The sequence below is a fragment of the Vulpes vulpes genome, chromosome 10 (genome assembly GCF_048418805.1).
Source record: "Vulpes vulpes isolate BD-2025 chromosome 10, VulVul3, whole genome shotgun sequence".
Taxonomy (NCBI): domain Eukaryota; kingdom Metazoa; phylum Chordata; class Mammalia; order Carnivora; family Canidae; genus Vulpes; species Vulpes vulpes.
The window spans coordinates 72,490,785-72,513,076 of record NC_132789.1 but is presented as its reverse complement, the minus strand read 5'-3'; the positions used below and the strand labels follow the sequence as shown (position 1 = coordinate 72,513,076).

The 22,292-nt window shown below is 41.8% G+C and overlaps 1 protein-coding gene across 17 annotated transcripts in view; it reads left to right on the top strand.

Moving 5' to 3' along the window:
• The window catches only part of TMCC3 (transmembrane and coiled-coil domain family 3), a 254,360-nt gene that overhangs the window by 22,685 nt on the left and 209,383 nt on the right, over nucleotides 1-22,292 (top strand). The window contains exon 1 of one of the 17 annotated variants that reach the window (XM_072724602.1): nucleotides 12,805-12,937. The exons of 14 other annotated variants lie outside the window; for them this stretch is intronic. The gene's annotated coding sequence lies outside the window, so the exon portion shown is untranslated. Of the gene's footprint in view, nucleotides 1-12,804; nucleotides 12,938-22,292 lie in introns of those variants that run through there. 2 more of the 17 variants (XM_072724589.1, XM_072724604.1) reach the window with 2 other exon arrangements.

The window sequence follows — 22,292 nt, the reverse complement described above, 5'->3', positions numbered from 1 at the left end:
GATGGATGAATGTTGTTTGGGCCTACACGAACGTAGAATTCTCCAGCTACTCAGAATGAGGAAGTTTTCTATTATTGTTGTTTGTTGCACACCTACCCCCATGAAGAAGACTAAAAACTCATTTTGGTTGAGGACATGAGCAGATCAGACCTAAGACCCAAGGGCAGTGAGAAGTGGAAGGCCGTGAGTGAACTGAGGTGTTGGTTGGACCAGTTGTGCTGTTTTTCTGGACACACAAGGAATTGTGGATTAAGGAGAAGACAGGAAGATAGGAGACTGGGGGGCAGAAGTCCTGAATTCTTGTTCTGAATTGGCCACAAATTTATTGTCATTGGAATTGAATCTGGAGCCTGTCATTTGGATGTGAAAGCTTTAGATTGTTTAGAAAACAGTGAGGTTGGTTCCCAAACATGGGTTTGACATGGAATTTTTCTGTCTGTGGCAAAATTGGCAGAAAGTAAATGACTGTGGTTGGCTTGTTATGAAACTAAGTAGACTCAGTTTAATGAACTCTCCTTTATTCTAGGATTGAGTATGTCCTACTTTTTGGTGTTAAATTTCTTTCTTTTATGAAGCAGTGGTCACAGTAGATGGTATTTGGATTGTTTCTATATTTTAATGACTTGGCAAGATAAAAAGTTGGCAATATTGCTTTAATCCTTTAAATTGTTTTTGAAATTTCAATGGCACACAAAATCCATAATGTTCAGACCACATAACCTTTAAAGTTGTTTTCAATTCTGACAGCTGGGGATTCTAACCTTTTCTTGCCACTTGTGACCATGAGGTGACAAATTCAAATGTCAATTGATGTTTGCATCCTGAAACGGCTGCGTTTTGCCCTGGAAAAATCACAGAGCCAGTACATAAATGTTAAAGATGCTTCAACTTTTTCTTCAACTGAAACAAAACATGGAGCGTTACTTTAAATCTCAATTTGACCAAAGATTACAGCTGAAATAGTGGAGAACTACTGCCAGACATTGCTAATGGGGGAATGTAAATTGGCTTAGTGGAGGGATGAGCAAACTTTCTGTGAAGGTCCAGACGGTAAATATTTTAAGCTTTACAGGTCAAATGAGGTCTGTCATATATTCTTCTCTCCCCCCCCCCTTTTTTAAACAACACTTATAAAAACGCAAAAACATTTTTAGCTCATGGGCTGGATTTGGTCTGTGGATCATAATTTGCCAACCCCTGATTTTACGTGTTTAGAAGGTGGTTTGATGTTATCTATCCGAGTTACAAATGCACAGTTATCCACTGTCTGAGTTAAAAATGCCGAACAATCCACTTGCTGGAATTCATCCTACAGATATGCTTACATCTGTGCAAAATGGCCTGTGTACAAATTCACTCATAATAGCATTGTTTAAAATACCAAAATACTGGAAGCAACCTAAATATTCATTGATAGGCTGGCTAAATAATAGCATGTCCATCCAGCAGAATACAATATAGTCCTTTAAAAGAACAAGGCAGCTCTGTATGAAATAATACCTGAGATGTACCATGAAGAGGGAGAAAAGCAAGATACAAAACAGTGTTTTTAGTACAGTGCCATTTATTAGTTTAAAAAGAGTAGTGTTTGTGTATGTGGTGCATGCCCGTGGGTACACACATTCACAAAAGTGCTGGCACTTACTATTCTAGAATACTGGTAACTATGGCTATCACTGGAGAGGGTAATTGAGTATCTTAGGACTAGGGGTGATAGGGAAACTTCTTAGTCTATATTATTTGTAGCTTATGAGTTTAGTTCCGTGTGCATGTATCACTTATTCAAAAAATAAGTTCAATCTTTAAAAAAAGAATTGCAGTGGAGGAAATGATGATAATTCAAAGTATGAGTGAATTCAACGACATTATTGCTTGAAATGGATTTGGGTCTTTCTTTAATCACAAGTGAACCTGCGCTGTTCTGAAAAATTTGCCTTCCCCTGAAGGCACTTTGATAGAATAGGAATCCTTTCCCAGCTTTTGGTCATCTAAAGTGGTGGGATACCCATCTCGAGAGGTTGAGTTTAAGACCCTGCTATTGGGATTATTCTGATTGTTAAAATTGTGAGCAGTCATACTACAAGGTGACCTGAGGAATGAATGCATGTGAAGAAAGTTTAGCTTGGTAACAAAGTCAATAGCCATGGAGTGTTGGTGTTAGAAATCACTGAGATTTGTCCACCCCCTTGTGTTTTTTTGTTTTGTTTTGTTTTTAAAATTAGTGTTCTAAGGGGTATAGAGCCTGCCCAAGATCAGGCAGCTGGTGATGGCAAAACCTTGAACTCAGACTTGCCCCGACTTATTGCTGACATGGAGAAGGCTGCACCTCTAATGGATGTTACTCTGTATAGTCCTAACCTCTATTTTCCTATATTTCTGACTCACTAAAAGGCAGAGATGTGGAACACAGTTTCCAAATTGTCACTTCCTCCTGAGTCATACCCAGCCATGAAGTTTCTCCTCTGTCTCTTGCCTCCCTTTCTACCTGGGACATGTTTAAATGGCTCACTTGGCAATTCTTGCTCCTTACCCTGACCAGAAGGCTGCTTCCTTGGGCCCCTGTGACAGCTAATCTCCTAAATTGACAGCAAACAACCAGCTTGACTGCAGGGTGATAATTATACCAGGGTAAGTAAGGCCATCCAGGATCAGCAGAGTTGTATCTGACCACCATATCTAACAGTAAGAGCTAGCTATAAGCACCTACTGTTGTATGTCATTGATGTTTTCAGATTGTTTTCTCTGCAGCATTGTGAAAAAATACACACACACACACACACACACACAGGGGGGTGGTGGGAAATGGACAGGTAAGGTTGGTTTGGGGTTCAGTCAAGGAAAAACCAAAGCTTTCTTTCCCCTCCTATATAACGCTGTTTGAAAAGATGGAGAAGTATTTCTGGTGCAATAGGACAAAGCAAAACAACAAAGTGAGGGCTAAGTCTCAGCATCAGGAAAGTATTGTAGAGTTGGTGAAGTAGTTCAAAGGGAAAGTGATCCCTTAGGGAGAGGCTGTCTCTAGCAGGAGCTGTAGAAATGTTAGTACACTGTAATACTACCGTTTCAAAGACTCTCCTCCCTTCCTTCTCTATAAACTGTGTAACTTCATCTGTTGGGATTTTCCCCCTCTTACCATGAGATAATGAGTTGGTATTGCAATTTTACTAGTGAACTTACTTAAATTTACAAATATCAGATAATTTCCGTGTTACGTAATTGCTATCACACACTAGCTATTCTCTAGTAGAATAGCTACTCTAGTTATACGATTTAAAAAAAACCTGATCTGGGACAACCTGGGTGACTCAGCGGTTTGGTGCTGCCTTCGGCCTGGGTTGTGATCGAGTCCCACGTCGGGCTCCCTGCATGGAGCCTGCTTTTCCCTTTGCCTGTGTCTCTGTCTCTCTCTCTCTTGCTCTGTGTCTCTCATGAATAAATAAATAAAATCTTTAAAAAAAAAAAAACTGATGATAAAGAACATGAAAAAGTTAGAAAAGAAACTCTAATAGAAACATTCAGAATGTTGGAATAACATCTTATTCCAGGAATATAGTCATGTTTTTTAGGAAGTCTGTAAATAGACCCTATAGTCAGTCAGTTGTTACAGTAAGATAAACCACATACATACCCATTCTTAATTTAAAAATTAAAATTCTTAGAAAAATAGGATATTTTTTTAGCATGATTTAAGTGATTGTAAACTAAAAAAAAATATGTGTATATATCCTTAGCATATACATATATCTTAAACCAGCTTCTAACATCATACATGATATAGGAAATGCTAGAGATTTCTATTAAAATAAAAAAAAGATGATATTCATTATTCTGGCATTGGTTGCCAGTGCAATAAAGCATGAAATATATATTTAAAGTGTAACTGGTAATAGGAAGAAAAAGCGTTTTTAGAATAAACAACATAATTACATACGAATAAAAAACAAATGTGGTTACTAGGCATTTACCCAAATGATACAAAAATACTGATTCGGAGGGTTACATGCGCCCAGATGTTTATAACAGCATGATCAACAATAGCCAAATTATGGAAAAAGCGCAAGTGTCCATCAACTGATGAATGGATAAAGAAGTTGTGAGGGGTGTGTGTGTGCGTGCGCGTGCGTGTGTATATGTATGCAGTGGTATATTGTTCAGCCATAAAAAGGAATGAAATCTTGCCATTTGTAATGATGTGGTTGGGGCTAGAGTGTATTACACTAAATGAAATAAGTCAAGACCTATACTGCATGATTTCATGTATATGTGGAATTTAAGAAACAAAACAGATGAACTTAAGGGAAAAAAGCAAACCATAAAACTGACTCTATAACTATAAATAACAGACTAAAGGTTCCTGGAGGAGAGGTGGACAGGGTGGGGGTGTTGGGTTAAATGGGCGATGAGTATTAAGGAGGGCACTTGTGATGAGCACTGGGTGGTGTTATAAGTGTTGAATCCCTAAGTCCTACACTTGAAACTAAATGTTAACTAATTGGAATTTAAAAACTTGGAAGAAAAAAAAGTATGGCAGTACTAGAATTTATGCGAGCTCAGTAAACTTGTGGGTGTACATACACGAGGAGCAATCATATAACAGCAATAATCTGTTAACTGTAATGGGAAAAATGCTTCTCTTCTCAACAGCAACAACAAGTATAAAACCCATAGAAAAATTCTCACAGCACATTGCTGGACTTACATAAACAGATGTACTAGGAGATACATTTTTAAAAATTTTGAACAAATGAAAACTATGTCATGTTTACGAAAGTTAGTATAGTGAATATTATGCTTTTATCTTTTTTCTCCAATTATTTTATAGATTTTATCTAAACCCTTAGCAGCAGTGTTCGGGAGGGGAGACCCACAGAGGGAGAACAAGGGGAACCTCAAGCCACCAGGCAAACGGGGAAGGTGATGCCCAAAAGGATAGGGTCAGGGAGGGGCAGAGCTCTGCACAGCAGGCATGCATTCCGCAAAGAAAGGGGAAGTGAGACTTCAGCAGTCCCTAGTTTAAGTGAGACAGATTATGAAGGCCTAGAAAAAAGGGAAAAAAGAGAATCCTGGAGAAACCTCATCAGCAGCCCAGTATCTTTCCCGGGCTGAGGAAAAGGAACCGTTGGCTCCTACTGGGGGTGAGCCTGGGGTAAGCTGTCTGTGTGGGGTGCTCCAAGCTACTGTCCAAGTTTGAGACCACCCCTGGTCCCAGCAAGGATCTTTTCATTAGAAGAGAATCACTAATTCCAGCCCAAAGAGGAGGGGATTTAAACTCCACCTCCTGGAAGAAGGAGTTATCAAACGATTTGTAGTCATATTTTAAAACCACCTCAGTAATTCATAATATTTTTATTCACATTAATATTTGGGGGAAGATACTTTAAGACTGTGCAAATATCCATGAAGTGTCCCCCATGGGTCATCATTGGTCCCAACAGTCCACTGTTGCGGGGTCACTTTTTGGATTGAAATGTTTCCTGTTATAATTAACCTTTACGAGAAGGGAAGAGTCCCCCCTGTCGAATTTCACCTGAGGTTTCTGGATTACTTTATATGTTGACATCTGTCCAGGAGGAGCCTAGGGATTGGACTGGGGCTTTCACAGCAGTGGGGCATGCAGTCCAGTTTGTAGGCAGCGGTGAGTGCCAGAAGGGACAGTTGTCCAGTGACCTCAGGCAAGGCCCCGAAGCAGACAGTATTGGGCCAGTGTGTGTTCTCATCTGAGTTTGTAGGTTCAGACACCCCATCCTCTCTTTGCCTCCTTGTTTTCTTCATCTGTAAATAGGGAAACTGGGTGGGTGTTCTGGATGAACCTTAACATGCCATGATCCTAGGGTGCTGCTCAAGAGGCAGCTGATGGGAAAGAAGCAGAGGCTGCCGGGGCAGGGCACTCGTGCTGCCACCACAGGGTAGGAGCCTGCTCAGATACAGACGGACCTTGAGCCGGAGCTGGGAGGGGCCCGGTACTGCCCTCACCATCCCTTCTGTGTGTCCTGCTCTTCTGTCTGCCGTCTGTCCGCCCCTCACAATGAGTCCTGCAGAAGGGGTGAGCTGAGAACGCAAGCTAGAAGTGGGCGCTGAGGACCAGCCAGGAAGCTTTCCAGAGAAAGCTGCCACAGTCAACGCAGCCTGTTGGACCCACGGCAAGTTCCCTCTGGGCCCGGGCCTAGCTCCGTCAGCGGTCCCGGGCCAGCAGGTCCCTTTCTTCTGTCCGGATGCTGAAAAGAAGGAAATTCTTGGTCCTCGCTGGGACCCATGCTCTCCCTCTGTGGGTCTCCCCTCCCCAACACCGCCGCCAAGGGTTCCACCTACCCTGTTGTAGCTGCTTGGAATAGCCCTTTGGCCACTGAGACCCAGACCCCGCCTGGTGTCAGGTTTCTTCTTTAAAAATAATGTTTCAGGACACCTGGCTGGCTCAGTCGGAAGAGCATGTGACTCTTGATCTTGAGTTTGAGCCCTATGTGGGCTGTAGGGATTACTAAAAAAATAAACTTTAAAAAAAATTAAACAAAAATAATCTTTAAAACCTACAGTTATTTTGATTTCCGAAGTAATAATACATGTCTGCTACGTGAGACTTGGGAAGTAGAGAAGACAGTAAAAGTCAGTGGTAATCCCACTGCCCAGAGACTGGGCTGTTAGTGTTTCATTTATTTTCTTTTGCTCTCTTTTTGGAGTATATGTGTATATGCAGGGATGATCCTTTAATATCACTGGAGTTGTGTTGTCCTAACATTTCATTGCATGTTCTTGTTTTGCTTTCATTTTCCCACTAGCCACTGTCAGCATGACTCTTGGTGTATCTGTATGGTTTTTTAAGTTAAACGATGTTCTACTTATTTAATGACCACACACCCGCTTTCTTTTTTCATGTAACCCCCAACGTTTTCACTCTCATTTCCCCTCTGTTCTAGGATGATGATGATGTATTATAAATTATTTACATCAGACAGTGTTGTTTTTTAAAGTTTTATTTATTTATTTGAAAGAGAGAGAGAGAGAGAGAGAGAGAGAGAGAGGAAAGGAGCAGGGGGAGAAGGACAGGGAGCAAGAGACTCTCAAGCAAACTCCACACTGAGTGTGGAGCCTCAGGCAGGACTTGATCTCCCGACACTGAGGTCATGACCTGAGTCAAAATTGAGTCACATGCTTAACCAACTGCACCTCCCAGGCGCCCTTTCAGACACTATTTTATTTTCTAAAAATTTAAAGAAGATTTTATTCATTTATTAGAGAGAGAGAAGATGAGTAGGGGGAGTGGGTGGGAAGGAGCAGAGGGAGAGGGAGAAGCAGACTCCCCGCTGACCAGGGAGCCCGACGTGGGGCTCCATCCCAGGACCCTGGGATCAGGACCTGAGCTGAAGACAGATGCTTAACCCACTGAGCCCCCCAGGTGCCCCTCAAACACTATTTTAGAAACTCTATTGATACATTCATCCTCTGACAGGGCTGGTGATGATGAATGAAGAAACCGAGGTTTAGGAACTTCCTGAAGTCACACACTTTGGTAAGGGACAGAACTGGGTTCGAATCTTTTTATTGGCTCAGAATCCATATTGCTAATTCCCTCCGTGTTCCCCTCAGGAGCACTTACTTCCCAGGTCAGGGGCAAAGTCTTTAATGGAGCAGGTAGGTTGTACTACAGAAGGGCAGTACTTTCCAGTTCTTACGGGTAAAGCTGGGTATTGAGGCTTAGCTCGGCCACTTGCAGGCCCTGTGACCTTTGTAAGTTATTTCATTTCTCTGGGCCCCCAGGGGCCTTCTCAGCTCTCCAGTTCTATGCCTTTATTGTGGAAAAAAGCAGAACAGAGGCAGCATTCAGGACAGACCCAGCACAGGGGCATTATTATCCACTCGGATTTCAGGGGCACTCCATTTGGCCCCAGTCCACATTTCTGTGAGGAAGTTGTTTTTCTCCCTATTTTCTGAGCAGGACGTAGGTAGTGCCCAGGAGAAGTCCCCACAGGGGCCATGAGGTTTTGGAGGCCGAAAGAGGTCCTCATGATAGGTGAATTCCATGACATACTTCCTTTGACTATTTTGAAGTTTGGGGCTTTTGTGGCTGACCAGCAAGTCTGGAGACTGACGTGCCTGTGCCCCTCCCCAGTGCAGGCGCCTGGACCCCTTCCCAGATGTTCTCGGAGATGTGTGGGTGGAAGGATACACTGCAAGATTTGGGTTCCTTGGGGGCGGTGTGGTGCTGCAGGGCCCGGCAGGCCAGAGGTCACCACGGTGCTTTGCCTGCCGGTGATGAGGTGTGGTCTACCCAGTACCACAGATCTTTTTCCAGGGTCTTGTTCCACCGTCTCTGCCTGGCAGAAAGGAAAAGGAGAACCAGATGTTTGTCTTACCGAGTAGAGTTTACTCCTATGCAGTTTCTCTTCTCTTTTCATATAGCCTTAAAAAAAAAAAAAAAGGTTTTTTTTTTTTTTTTCTTGAACTTGGTTGGCTTTCAGCCACTTACCTAGGAAGCGGCCAGTGCTGTACCACAGCCCGTTGCTTTACTCTGTGGGTGTTGGTGAGTCTTTGGTGCAGGGCCTTGTAGTCGTGCCCTGTGCCAGCTCCTCTGGCAGGCGACTTCAATTTTCTAGTGTTTTTTTTTTTTCTTCCCCTATTTGCCAGGCGTCTCTAAGGACATGCTGACATTTTCTTCTTCTTCAGGTCTTCTAGAAACAAACCACATGAACGTACCTATATAAACATTTTTTTTTCTATTGTTGACTTAGAAGTTATCTTGCTTTTGTCAGAGGATAGGGCAGCATTTGTTCTATCCTATGAAAAATTTGGGGGCCTTATTTCGAAGTCTCAGCCCTAAGATAATGTGTAGGGATTCCAAGGAGCCCTGGTGATGCTCAGGCAGTGGGAGTCTGAATTAAATTGAGTAGAGTAGTAAGGAAGCACTAAACGTACGTAGAAAACATACATGTATCTGTCGTGTTTTCAGGCTTCCTGCGTGAGCCGGAGTTGTGATAGTGATGATGATGGGTTGATAATAAAAACAGTAATGCTAGCATTTGTTCAGCACTTACCCCATGCTCGATCCCGTGCTCATTTAAACAGCACTATGGTATGGGTGAGTTCTGTTTTGTAGAAACAAGAAACCGAGGCTCAGATTAAGTCACTTGCTCGAGGTCACCTACACGTGGGACAGCTGGGCTTTAGACACAGGTGAGCCCACAGTCCCCACCTTCAACCTCCAGGCACATTGTAAGAGAGTCTGGGCATTTATAGCTTTGAATTTTGAGATACCTGAAGAAATCATACTGATAAATGAAATAGAAGAAAAGGAAAATTTGTTCGTTCTCTCCATTATGTTCCTTTGAACTGAATATAACTTGTCATGAGTATGTCTAAACTAAAAGGTGACTAAAAGGTATTTCTCTCTTTTTTTTTTAAGACTTTATTTATTTGCTCATGAGAGACACAGAGAGAGAGGCAGAGACATAGGCAGAGGGAAAAGCAGGCTCCTCAGCAGGAGCCTGATGTGGGACTTGATCCTAGGACCCCCGGATCACAACCTGAGCCAAAGGCAGACGCCCAACCACTGAGCCACCCGGGTGCCCCTAAAAGGCATTTCTCCAAAGAAGATATATAATAGTCAGTGAACCCATGAAATGATGTTCAGCATCACTGATCATTAGGAAAAATGTATATTAGACCATAATGAGATATTATTTCATACTGACAAGAATGGCTAAGGTAAAAAGCCAGACAATGGCAAGTATTGGTAAGGCTGTGGGGAAATCTGAGCCCTCACACCCTGTTGTAGGGATTGCTGAATGGTGCAGCCACTTTGCTAACAGTTTGGCACTTCCTCAAAATACTAAACTTAGCATTACCATGTGATCCAGAAGGCCACTCCTAGACCAAAAAGAAATGGACCCATGTCCACACAAAAATGTGTGCAGGTAATTTGTCTTTTTATTACTATGTTATAGGAGTTTTTTAAAAATACAGTTTGGGTACAAGTCCCTTGTCAGGTACATGATCTGCTGTTTACTTCCTCCCATTCTGTGGATTATCTTTTAGTTTTATTAATAGTGTCCTTTGGTGCACTAAATGTATTAATTATGGTGAAGTCTAATTTATCTGTTTTTTTTTTCACTTGTCACGTTTGTTCTGGTTCCACATGTTTTTGAAGTGCTAAAAATATTAGCTTATTTTCTATTCTAGGCCAGTTGATTGCTATAATATACAAGAGGAGCTAGCTGTGAGTAATTGAATAATTCATGCCCTTTGTTAGAGAAGAATAACAAGCCCACACAATTCTGAGATTCAGTGATATTGATGGTTTTCTTTCCTTGTCTTTGTATTCTCCCCTCCTGAGCACTCAGTGTGCTGTTGTGCATATAACAGAGGCTCAAAAAATGCTTGTTGACTTGGGGCGCCTGGGTGGCTCAGTCGGTTAAGCATCCGACTCTTGGTTTTGGCTGAGGTTGTGATCTCATAGGTTGTGAGATCTGCCAACATCCAGTCGTGCTCAAGCTCTGCACTTTCATTTGGGCTTTAAAAATAGGTCTGAGTTCAAATCTTGGCTTCACTTATTATGTGGTTTTTCCTAAGCATTCAACCTTCTTGAACCTCAGTTCCTGTACCAATAAAAGACAGTGATGTTTACCTTGGAGGATTGTTGTAAAGATTGAATATAAAAACCTACGTACATGAAGAGATTCCACAAATAGCAGTTACTGTTTATATCAGTTAATTGAATCTATATCTCAGGTTCTCCATTTAGTAAGATGGGAGTGATGCTTGTCTTTTAGCCATCTCAGTAGTATACTAGAGATTCATGAGATAATAGACTTGATTCTTCCCTGCTTCCTCTGTTAAGTCAAATAGTCCATTTCCCACAACCTCCGGAGAACCTTCCTTGGTCCCTGACCATCTCTATTTTTTTTTTTTAATTTTTATTTATTTATGATAGTCACAGAGAGAGAGAGAGAGAGAGGCAGAGACATAGGCAGAGGGAGAAGCAGGCTCCATGCACCGGGAGCCTGATGTGGGACTCGATCCCGGGTCTCCAGGATCGCGCCCTGGGCCAAAGGCAAGCGCCAAACCACTGTGCCACCCAGGGATCCCACCATCTCTATTTTTGTGGAATTCATGTTGATAGGTACATTAAGTGTATAAGCTAGTTGTACTACTGCATACGGTAGCCTCAGGCCATGTGTGGTTATTTAAGTTAAAATGAATTAAAGTAAAAAATTTAGTTCCTCAATTGTACGAGTTACATTTCAAATGCTGAATGGCCACATGTGGCTAGTGGCTACTGTATTGAACACTGTTGAGAACGTTTGGATTGTCACTAAAAGTTCAATTGGACGGCGCTGGAGCAAAATGTATGGGCAGTGTTATGTGACTTTCTGTTCAGCTGCAGAGCCTGTGAAATAAGGCTTTCCTCTAACCTTGGCTACGCAGCCCCTTCCCAGCACCTCTCCTGCTCCACTTAGGGGATGTTGGGCTCAAGATTCTGAGTAGTTTAGAATCTTGGGACACAGGGAATTTCATAGCCCACGATGGTTTTATTCTGTGTTCTTGTTGTTACTTCAGAAATTTCAGCTTCCTCTCTGCTGATGCTGTGCCTTCGTAGTATGTTTGGTCATTAGGAGGGCTAGCAAGGGGGCCTTTTGGGCAATTATAGTTGGGTGAGTACCATTGTGGCCTGAGGAAAGGAAATCTCTAATTTTCTGTGACATACCAGGTGCTAGGGGAAAAAAGAAACCGATATTACAGATATTTAGGATTCTGGAATTTTTTTCCAGTTATAGAATTGAGATAATTGTTCTAGAGATTGGAACAGATAGTTCGACAAGGAACCCCTGAACATTCCTCTCTGTGATACTGTTAAACTGACATCAGAAGATTTCTTCCTGATGACTTTGGACATATTCTAAATAGATTGCAGTTTACCTGTATTTTTCTCCTTGACTTAAAAAAACAGTAGGAAAGGGACACCTGGGTGACTCAGTTAAGCATCCGATTCTCGATTTTGGCTCAGGTCTTTATCAGAGACTGAGCCCTGAGTCAGGCTGTGCACTCAGTGAGGAGTCTACTTGAGATTCTCTCTCTCTCTCTCTGCTCCCTTCCCCTTGCTCCTGCTCACACACACTCTCTCAAATAAATAAATAAAAATCTTGAGCAATAGGAGAATCAAATTCCTTTTGTTGACAGATTTGCTCTTACATATTCTTCCTTTCTCTTATTTGTCTACAAATCTTCTGAAATCATGCTTCCCATAAGCCGTTCCTAGAATTTATGGATTCTAGGATTTATGGGTTCTTCTCAGATGGATCCTGAGGATAGTTTCTTTTTGACTTGATCCAGGATGTGAAATTGTGCATTGAATGGGGCTGGGGGGAGGGTATGCATAGGGTTCACATTCTTTTCCATCTGCTTTTAAGTAAATGTTGACTTTGCAGACCAGGTGAATGAACCTACAATCATTCTTCAGTGGAAAGAAATGATTAATTGTAGAGTGTCAGCATTTCCAAAATCTGGTTTCTAGTAATGTGCCTTGGGAAAGGGAGTCTGTGGTTAAGTTTTCAAACAAGTGAAGCAAAGCTAAATAGGTTTCTTCCTGGAAGAAGCTCAGGATCTCTAATATGTTGATGGGCACCATGGCTTTCCAGGAAGGGAAACTTACCTGAATTGAACCCTTGTTTGGGGACCAGTGGTCTGTAGGACACCGGTTCTGGAATTGCTAGACTGAGGGACGGTGTCTGAGAAACAGGAAAACATCCACTGTGGGAGAGTGCAAATGGAGCAATCTTGTGCATACTTCTGCTTTTCGTTTCTCAGTTGTTTCTCAGTTTTTGTTTCTCGGTGATTATTTTTAACCCAGATAGCTTCACTTAAAGCTCTCATAAACTCACAGGCCCTTATAAGATAAAGTTGCCCCAAATCTTATGGAATCAGGAACATCATCTGGCTTGAAGAGCAGGTAAAAATTGCTGTCCGCTGTCTTTTTTTTTTTTAGGAACCTTTTAGTGAAGCTGCTAATTCAGTTCTTTTTGGCATACATTTAGGGTCTGCTAAATATCTATTTCTGCTTCATTGTACAAGGTACAATTTCTGCTTACATTCTAAGAAGTAAGCAATTTATAGGCAATTCTTGTATGAAGAGAATCTGGTAATGGCTTTTAGAAGACATCTGAAGCTCTGAGGACAAACTTTGTTGTCAGGGCCATGGATTATATGTGTGTCTTGCTTCTGTTCATACATTCCTGGGCAGATTGACTAAATGAACTTCTATTTAACTTGCTCTAATAGTGTTAGCCAGGAGAGTGCCTGATAACAACAGCAGCAGTAATAGCTAGTATTTTGTAAGTGGTCACCATCAGCCAGGCCCTGTTCTAAGTATTATAGATGTGTTAGCTCATTTAATCTTCGCAGAAATGCAGTGAGGTAGCTGTTATTTTTCCTGCTTTAAAATAAGAAAATACTGGGGCGCCTGGGTGGCTCAGTGGTTGAGCGTCTGCCTTTGGCTCAGGTCATGATCCCAGGGTCCTGGGATAGAGTATCACATCAGGCTCCCCACAGGCGAGCAGGCCTGCTTCTCCCTCTGCTTCTGTTTCTGCCTCTTTCTGTGTGTGTCTCATGAATAAATAAATAAAATGGGAAAATACTGTCGGCACTCTATAATAGAGAAGGCTAAAATTAATTATTTGGTCTGTGTTCATACTAGTGAATAACAAAGCATATTTTATATTATGTTTTCTTTAATTTTGAGATAGTGCTAGTTTTCATAAATTCCCAGGTAGTATGTAGCACATAATTGATTTTGTAATTAATGTATTCTTAAGATCTCTATCGTATATTTTATAACTTCTAATTTGGAGTTTTTAGACGTCAGTAGATGCTATAAAAATGGAATTTACTTAACATGTTTTTTCAACAGCCTATTCTTGGGCCAGTTTCTGTGTTTGATGCTAGGAATGCAAGGATGACTAAGCCCCCCCTCCCTGTCCTCACAGAGATGTCATCAAGTGGGGAGGAGGTGTAATCCTCCAAGCAGTTGTCATTTCTTAGGCTGTGACATGGAAAGTGGTTTCTTGAACTTTATTTTAAAAAGTCAAAGAGAAAAGGTTTGTAGGATGCAGTGGGACAAGAACCTGGGGAGAATCCACGGGTCTTAGATTATTTTTTCCCCAGATTTATTGAGATATTATTGACATATAACATGTAAATTTAAGCTGTACGGTGGGATGATTTGATAAGTGCATATATTGCAGAATGATTACCAAAATAAGGTTAGTTAATGCTTTATCCCCTCCATCCCCACGATTACTTTTGTGTTTGTGTGGTGTTAACATTTAAGATCTACCTTCAACAACTTTCAAGCATATATTACTGTTAGATACAGTCACCATGTTGACATGTTGAACCTTAGATCCCCAGAACTTACTCCTCTTACAGCTGGAGGTTTGTACCCTTTGACCAACCTCTCCCCAACTCCCCAGCCTCCGGCAACTACCATTCTAACTCTCTTTTCCTATGACTTCAGCTTTTTAAAATTTCCCCATGTAGGGGCAGCCTGGGTGGCTCAACGGTTTGAGCACCTGCCTTCCGCCCAGGGCGTGATCCTGGAGTCCCAGGATCGAGTCCCACATCGGACTCCCTGTATGGAGCCTGCTCCTCCCTCTGCCTGTGTCTCTGCTTCTCTCTCTCTCTGTGTCTATCATGAATAAATAAATAAAATAATTTTAAAAAATAAAAATAAAATTTCCCCATGTAAATGAGAACACACTGAGTCTTTCTCTGTCTGACTTATTTCTTATAGCATAATAGGTCCATCAAATGACTTTTGAGTTGTTTAGTAGCCCTTACTTGATTTCTCACCCAAAGTGGTCTGCTTCCAGGTGTAGCATCATGCTACTCGTGAATGCAGGCTTCTAGCTGCTGGGGAGAGGGATTATCAAGGAGAGAGAATCTCATGCTGTGAAAGCAATACCCAACTGTTCCTGATGCAAATGAAGAGAAGAAAACCAAGATGTGGAGGGAATGCTCTTAGGATGAAAACTGGGGCCCTGACCAGAAGCCTTTGCTTGCCTTGGCTCAGTCAGCTTTAATGGAAAATGGGGAGTTGGGGTGGGGTGATGGTGGAAGATGAGTCTCCCTAGGAATTTCTGTATGAAGATGCATTTCATGTTGGTAGGCAGGGCTCTGGGCTCTTGGAGAAGCCAAATCTAGCAGCCAACTCTGACCCTTACTATAAAGTGGAACATGCTTCCCCTGCCCTCCAAATCTGCTTTGTTGCTTGGTGTGCTGTGATAATGAAATATTTGTTTGTGGGGTTGTATGATTTCATAGGTAATCATACTCTTTTGATAAAATGATTGGCTGAAAGGCGTGTTGGGAAGATTTGTTTTTCTTTTTTTTATAGAGATTTTTTTTTTTTCAGAGAGAGATTGGGAGAGAACACAAGTTGGAAGGGCAGAGGGAGAGAGGGAGAGAGAATCACAAGCAGACTCTACACTGAGCATGGAATCTGATGTGGGGGGTTCAATCCCATGACCAAGAGATCACGACCTGAGCCAAAACCAAGAGTTGGAAGCTTAACTGACTGTGCCACCCCAGCACCCCTTTTGTTTTTCAATAGTGTATATTGAGTGTTTTTTATGTGCCAGATACAAAGCATTTATTTTCATGTCCTTGACTCATTGAAGTCTCTCCATGGCCCTGTAAGGTGTGTGTTACTATCCCCACTTACCAGACCAGGAAAAACTGACATTCAGAGGGTTTGAATGACTTGTTGAGACCAAGATGCACATCAGGAAGTCAGCTTTTAGAGGACAGTGATTTTGGCTTCTCCCTCAGGCAAGAATCTAGTTAAATCATCCCAGGAAGATGGAGATCCTTTTTAAGAAAAAGGAAACAAAAAATCTAGGTACACAGCTCTAATTAAACAAAGAAACAAAATATCATCTTTACTATTGTAGATAATATATGATTGTCTCTGGACATGACCGAGAGACTTTGAGTCATAAGCTTCTGAGTCTCTGGCCTGGGTGTTAGGGTGATGAGAAGCAACCAGAGACCTAAGGAATTAACTTGCATGGTTTTTACCATTAGGGCAGGAGACCTGGCCTGAATAAAATGTGAGTTAGTGATATTGTGCCCAATCAGAGGGGAGGGGCCTGGAGTGACTCAAGATAAGAACACTACCCCCCTGCCTACTTCTGCCCTCCCCGCGCTCCAGTGAACCAGCACTTTCCCCATGAGAACGTAAACTCGGGCTTTTGTCTGGTTTGTTTATTCCTGTGTCCTCAGCGCCTGGCACATAAAAGCTATTTAGGATTTGTTGGGCAGATGAATACATGAGTGTGTAAATCTCACGTGGCTAAACATTTTGGGCTCTCTGGGTAGCAGCATGGGAGTTCCTATCCTGTCACATATCCTTTGGTAACAGCCGTGACGGACACAGGCTCTCCAACTTCAATGCACAACCTCAAATTGTGAGGAGACAAGGCCCTCAGTGCCCACCTGGCATCGGCCAGCCACGCTGGGAATGTGAGCTGCCCTCCCCACGGCTGAGGAATGGGGGCAGTAGCTGGTTCACCTACACTGCTCACTTGGCAGAGGTCAGCAACCTCTGCTCTCACCAGGCACGCCCTCCTTGTCATAAGTGTCCACCAGGTTCCAGAGTTCTCAAACAGCTGGTTCTGGCCACTCCTTCCTCCTCAATGGAGGAAGGAGCTTCCCACTCTGGCATTTTGTGCGAGGTCACTCCCGAAAGGCTTGTTTTTAAATGGGAAAAGTTTGGTCTGTGTGGCAGAAGAAGCATCCACAGGGAGGAGGAGCACCAGCCACAAGTTCCCTTCCTTCAGCATCTACAGAGTAAATTTTGGGGTCCTTGCCATCAAGGAGCTCATTGGAGGGGGCAAGAGGCATGTAAGGCGGAAAACTCACAGTTCCACAGAAATGCTGGAAGGGCTGTAGTAGAAGTAAAAACAAAGTGCCCAGGAGACAGAGAGGGAGGGGTTCAGGACTCTTGTGAAAACTTCATGAATAAGGGGAAACTTTATTTGGCCAGGAATATCAAAGAGCTTTGTCAGCTGAAGATCCAGACAGAAGGTAGTAAATGCAGATGCCTTCACTTGGAGCTTCCTTTATGGCACACCTCCTCTCTCGCTGTCCCTCTACTTCCTCGAATCTTGGTCATGCCTGGAACTCGCTCCAGTCATGCTGTCCACCACACTGTCAACCTCACTGTCTTTGAAACCGCTCTGGTTTGCTTCATTGTTGCATCTCAGAAGCCTTCCCCACCACCCTATTCAAAATAGCATGTCTTTGTCTATCCTCTTAGCTTACTTTATTTTCATTCATAGCTGTGCCTCTCTCTGGCATTATGTTTATGATTGGACAAGGGATGTTTATTTAATGCATGTATTCATTTATTCAGCTGATGTTGATTGACCCACCACCACATGTCTAGGCTCTAGGCTCTGGAGACAAGTGGATAAGATGGAGTCTCTGATTTCATAGGGTTTACATTCTAGCGTGGAGAGACAAACCCAAACCAAATGAACAAGTAGGGTAATTTCTGGGAGCGGTAAGCATATGAAGAAAATAAAATAGCGCAGAGACACAGAGTGACTAGTGCCTGGGAGAGAGCCGCTTTCAACGGGGTGGTTGGGAAAGGCCTCTGTGGAGGTGATGCTTGGACTGAGACTTGAATGGTGAGAAAAAGCCAGCTGTTAGGGGTTGAATTGTGTTACCGAAAAAAAAAATCATATTGAAGTTCTAGCCCCCAGTACCACAGAATGTGACTTTGGGGATAGAGTCGTGGCAGATGAAACTGATTAAGATGAGGTCATCCTGGAGTACAGTAGGCCTCTAATCCAATGCAGTGGTAGCCTGATTAAAAAGAAATCTAGGGGCGCCTGTCTGGCTCAGTGGAGGGCTCATGTGACTCTTGATCTTGGGGTTGTGAGTTCAAGCCCTGCATTGTGAAATAAAAACACTTAAAAAATTTAGAGACCCTAGACAGAATGCCACATGAAGATGAATATAGAGACCTATAAGCCACCAGATACCAAAGATTTTGCCAACAAACAACCGGAAGCTAGAATGGCATGATGGAATAGATTCTCTCTCACAGTCTTTGAAGGGAACCATTCTTGCTGACACTTAACCTTGGACTTTGAGCTTCCAGAAATTTGACACGGGGACACTAGGGTGGCTCAGTCAGTTAAGCATCCACTCTTGGTTTGGGCTCAGGTCATGATCTCAGGGTTGTGGGGTCGAGGAATGGGGTTGGGCTCCATGCTGGGTATGGAGCCTGCTTAAGATTCTCTCTCTCCTTCTCCCTTAGCTCCTCTGCTTCCCTCCTCCTCACTAGCTCACTCTCTCTTGGTAAAAACAAAAAACAAAAAAATCATTGAAAAGTGTGGAATATCTAGCTTCCTCCTGATTTATCTGCACCATAACCCGATCTAAAAACGGAGTAAGATGGATTCTGGCTTGAATGCTGAAGTAATCTTTCAGATTCACACTTTTGCTAGGTAGTGTTCCCCCCTCCTTTTTTTTTTTTTTCATTTGAAATATAATTAACAGGCAGTGTTGTAATTGGTTCAGGTGTTCAATAAAATGATTTAACAATTCTGTACATTATTCAGTGCTCATCAAAGTAAGTGTCTCTTAATCCCCTATATCTGATTCACCCCTCCCCCTAGCCACCTCCTCTTTGGAAACTACCAGTTTGTTCTCTGTATTTGAGTCTGTATTTTTGTTTCTCTTTATTTTTTTTTTAAATTTTTTAAATTTTTATTTATTTATGATAGTCACACACACACACAGAGAGAGAGAGAGAGAGAGAGAGAGAGGCAGAGACATAGGCAGAGGGAGAAGCAGGCTCCATGCACCGGGAGCCCAACGTGGGATTCGATCCCCGGTCTCCAGGATTGCGCCCTGGGCCAAAGGCAGGCGCCAAACCGCTGCGCCACCCAGGGATCCCCTTTTGTTTCTCTTTAATTCTTTGTTTTGTTTCTCAAATTCCACATGTAAGTGAAATCATATGGTATTTGTCTTTGTCTGATTTATTTCACTTAGTATTATATTCTCTAGATCCATCCATGTTGCTCCAAATGACAAGATCTCATTCTTTTTTGTGACTAATATTCCATTGCATATACATACCACCTCTTTATCCATTCATCTATGGATAGAACTTGGCTACTGTAAATAATGCAATAAACATAGGGGTGCATATATCCTTTTGAATTAGTATTTTCATCATCTTTGGGTAAATACCTAGTACTGGAATTATTGGATCATATGGTAGTTCTGATTTTAACATTTTGAGGAGATTCATACTAAGTTGTCTACTGTGGGCTGCACAAATTTACATTCCCACCAACAGTGCACTGAGGGTTCCTTTTTCTCCATATCCTTGCCAACACTTGTTATTTTTTGTGTTTTTTATTTGGGCCATTCTGACAGGTGTGAGGTGATATGTCATTGTGGTTATTTGCATTTCCCTGATGATGAGTGATGTTGAGCTTCTTTTCATGTGTCTGTTGGCCATCTGGATGTCTTCTTTGGAAAAATGTCCATTTGGGTCATTATGCCTATTTTTAAATTGGGTTATTCATTTTTTGGGTGTTGAGCTGTATAAGTTCTTTATATATTTTGGATATTAACCCCTTAGTAGATATGTCATTTGCAAATATATTTTTCTTTTTTTTTCTTTTTTTTTTGCAAATATATTTTTCTTATTATTCTTCTTTTCTTTCCCGTTCTCTACCTTATTTTCTGTATATGAAAATAACCAATCTTTATTCAGATACTTTTATTTTTATTTTTTAAAGATTTTATTTATTTATTCATGAGAGACACAGAGAGAGAGGCAGAGACACAGGCAGAGGGAGAAGCAGGCTCCATGTAGGGAGCCCGACATGGGACCTGATCCCGGGACTCCAAAATCACGCTCTGGGCCAAAGGCAGGCACTAAACCGCTGAGCCACCCGTGGATCCCCAATTCAGACACTTTTAAAGCATTATTTTAAAGATAACATATTTCCTCTTTGTTATTTGGGAACTGGTTCATTTACCCATTGGCCAGTTCTTACCCCCTTAAGAATTTTGTCATTAAAACCCACATTCATATATCTTATTAGGATATTTAAGGTGATTTGATTTGTTTATTGTGAAATGGGTGCATTTTTTTTTTTTTTTGGATGCGCTTTTGTTAGGCATAAACCGAAGAGGGGAATAGTTTACTGTAGCTAATAGGACTTCAGTTTGGGATCCATAATGTCTTTGAGGGCAAAAGTCTTCAGATGAAGATTAAGAATAATCATAAAAATAGTTGTTATGTGTTGCCAAGCTCTGTGCTGAGTACGAGTGTGGAGCGTTTTATTCATCCTCATAGAAATCTTACTAGATGTCTAACTCATCCATTCTACAGGTGAGGAAACCAAAGATAGGAAAGTCAAGTATGTCAGTAAAGTTCTAGGTAGTTAAGTTGGTGGACCTGTGACTCAGACCCAGGCTCTTTCATGGTAGTGTTTGAGCTTTGACACTTACTTGGTGACCATCATTTACCATTAGTGAATCATTATGTGTGAAAGACAGATTTCAAGTTTGAAAAACAAAAAGAAAAAAAAGAAAAAAGAAAAACAAAAAGAAAGAAAAGAAAAATCAGACAGTATAACCTGTTACAGATTAATAGCATTGTGGGCTGTTGGTGTGTAAAGACAGTTTCAAGATTACTATAGGAATCCTAGTTCCCCAACTTTACTTAAAAAAATGTGAGTAGGGTATATCTGGGTGGTTCAGTTGTTTGAGTGTCTGACTCTTGATCTCAGCTCAGGTCTTGATTTTAGGGTTGTGAGTTGAAGCATTAGGTGGAACCTACTTAAAAAAAAATTGAGTGTATGATGTCATACATGTTAAAAGTCAGTCTACAGGGACACCTGGTTGGCTCAGCGGTTGAGCACCTGCCTTTGGCCCAGGTTGTGATTCTGAGATTGAGTCCCGCGTCCAGCTCTCTGCAAGGATCCTGCTTCTCCCTCTGTCTATGTCTCTGTCACTCTCTCTCTCTCTCTGTGTCTCTCATGAATAAATAAATAAATCCTAAAAAAAAAAAAAAAGTCAATCTACATACGACAACAACACACTGATCCACACTTCAGGTACTTTTAAAATGTGATTTTAAAAAATATTATTTAAAGATACTTTATTTCTTTTTCATTATTTGGGTCTGTGAAGTCTAATTGGGATACCACAATATTTAATTCTCCTTGAATCCCAAAGTGACTCCTGTTTTTAGATGAGAGGAAAAAAAGTTAGCATCTGTCTGTGATAGGCATTTTTTCATCTCTCTCACAGTGCACTCTCTGATGTGTGCAGACACGGGGGTGTGGGAAACTTTTCTGCTCCCCTTGTAGGATCACTGACTGGGGCCCTATGTGTCAGACTGACGAAAGACAGATTAACCAGAGAAAAAGGAAAGTTTGTTAACCTGTACATTATGCACACATATGGGATCCCTCCAGATGAATAACTGAAAGAGGTGCTGAGAACTTGGGGTACTATCTTAATCAAAGAAGAATACGTATTTAGAGCAGCCGTGAGATAAAAGGTCTTTGAGCTTTCCAGGGTGGCAAATACACGAGGGAACTAATGGTAGGTAAGGATTAATTTTAGCAAAGGTTGATACATAGCTTCCCTTTTTGCTTTCTCTGTGCTGATAAGGGTCCAGTGTCTCTGGTAATTAACTTCCGCTCTTCCTGGTAGAGTGGGGATGGGGAGATACCTTTATCAATATAGGTCCTGCTTTTAGGCAAATAGGGGAAAGTGGAGAGTTTTTTTCCCCCCTGTAGTCTTCAGTTCAAAAATAATACTTACTCTAAAGTAGCATATTTTAGGGGCACCTGGATGGCTTAATGGTTGAGTTTCTGCCTTCACCTCAGGTCATGATCTCGAGGTCCTGGAATCAAATCCTGCATTTGGGCTCCTTGCAGGGAGCCTGCTTCTCCCTCTGCCTGTGTCTCTGCCTCTTTCTCTGTGTCTCTCATGAGTAAATAAATAAAATCTTTAAAAAATAAAGTAGCATATTTTGGGGTGGCATATTCTGCTACCCTTCACAAGCTGTGCATGGATGATTATATATTGAAGCATTTTTTCCATGAAGAATGCCTGCTATGTTGCATGTACTGATCTGGGTGTTGGAGATACATCGTTGAACAAGACAAATAAACCTTTCTGCCTCCCTGGAGCTTACATTCTAGTTGGGGATTATAGGGAGTAATGAAATAGAGGAATATAGTACTTATCACGTGGTTGGCTTTTAT